Below are 1,871 nucleotides of genomic sequence, written 5' to 3' on the forward strand. Positions count from 1 at the left end.
TATCAAAGGCATTTTTCAATCATAGCTCTAGCAGAGGAAGTGATGTGGGATAAGCAAGGGGGGCACTCTTGGATGTCTGTGGGTGCTGCTCTTTCACCTTGGAGAAGCACTCAGAAGTCTCCCCAGCATTTTCCATAGCAAAAGATGGGAAGACAAGGCTGAGATGGGGGCATAATGTTGTTCTGTGCTAGCTGAATGTTCCCTCCATCCTAAGAACTCATTCCCGGGAATGACAGGAGGAGATAAATGGAAGGTGGCTCTTTTGCTAATCAGAGTCACGGAACAGATGTTTCCAGTTTCAGGCTACTGGGAAAATGTATGGACTTTGCACCTCCCCTTCTTCCTCCCACCAGAAGGTACGTGGGAGAACAAACATGACAAGCTGTTAGGAGTACACTGCCGCCTATTGCCCTTGATTTTCATTTTCCACAGGGAACATCAAGTGTTCTGGTCACTCATCCTATCAGCAGAACAAAAATTCTCTGCAGTGTAGCTGTCATCTAGGGAGGCCATGAAGTTTACCCCTGAGACAGAGCGTGCTGTCATTGCACACTGGTACCCTGCTGGGTGTCTGACCTTGTGCCTTCAAGTGTCTGTGTGCACACTTTGTCTTAGTATAACAGATGATTCACATTTATGAACATTCATAGCTAATGTTTGGCCTGCCAACAGGACCTAAACAACCACAAGATGGAAACCAGTGTTTCTTCACCTTTCCCTCCCTTCATGATACAGGCAACCCTCACTTAGTGCTCTTAACGCTCGTTTTTTCAGGAACCAATTAAGTGAAATGGAAAGTATTTGACGACCCAAGATGGCAACCATGGAGCACTTGTGAGCCTGGCACGAGCGTGCACATGGGCTTGGCACAAGCAAGCATGCATGTGCACACCTGTCATGATGCAAGCTGGCAACCGCAAGCATTATAACAAAACTCGCTGAGCACTAAGTATCAATTTAAAATGAGCGTTATAGCACTAAGCGGGGGTTGCCTGTACCCTGATTCGTGGACCATCGTAACTCTCCACACGCGACGTGACGCAGATGTGCAATATCTTTAAAACGGCCTCACCAAAACACAGTTTAGGACCATCCCCGATGTTGCCGCAGTCAGCTCATTTCTAAATTATTTCGTTCCACTTCCTCGTGCGATTTTGAGACACAAGTCATCATCGGGAACCGACCCAGCCGGAGCCGCGCGGCCAAACGGGGTTCGTCTAGCAGCTGGGTCAGCTCTTGAGACCATGGTCTCCAGAGGGTGCATTGACCAGGCTGAATTTGTCCATCCTTAGATGCACTGATGATTAGCGGAAGGCTAATTTGGGGGCTGGACTCGATGGTCTCCCGAGGTCCCTTCCAGCCCGAATGTTTATGAAGTAAACGTGGGCTTCAGGGGTATTCGTAGCGCTCGCCCAACGGTTGCTCGGGATCAATATCTAGCACAAGGCTGTGCGGGCTGAAGCAGACACTGCTTTCACTGCTTTTGACCAAGCGAGCTTCAGCTTCAAATGGCTTTGGTTAGTGTGTAAGGTGCGGAGGGGTGGCGAGCTGGGCCTGACCGGGTTTTCCCCGCTCTGCTTGCAGTCTTTCGGGTCTGGTTCAGAGCTGCCTCATCTGGCACATCTGCAGTATGGGCGCAAGGCCTGGCTCGGCCGGCCCCTTGAGGGACCAGGGCCTCGCTCCAGGACTGTCTCGTGGCCACGTCGCTTTCATGCCGCGCGTGAATCGCGCCATAACTGCCCCGTAGGCCCGGCAGGTGGCGCCGCGGTGGCAGCCAGGCTTCGTTGCCCGGGCGACGACCCCGCCCCGCTCCCCGTCGCAGCGCCTCTTCCGGCGGCGCCGGCTGATGACGCCATCACTCCGCGTCACGG

The sequence above is a fragment of the Crocodylus porosus genome, unplaced genomic scaffold (genome assembly GCF_001723895.1).
Source record: "Crocodylus porosus isolate Cpor-Errol unplaced genomic scaffold, CroPor_comp1, whole genome shotgun sequence".
Taxonomy (NCBI): Eukaryota; Metazoa; Chordata; order Crocodylia; family Crocodylidae; genus Crocodylus; species Crocodylus porosus.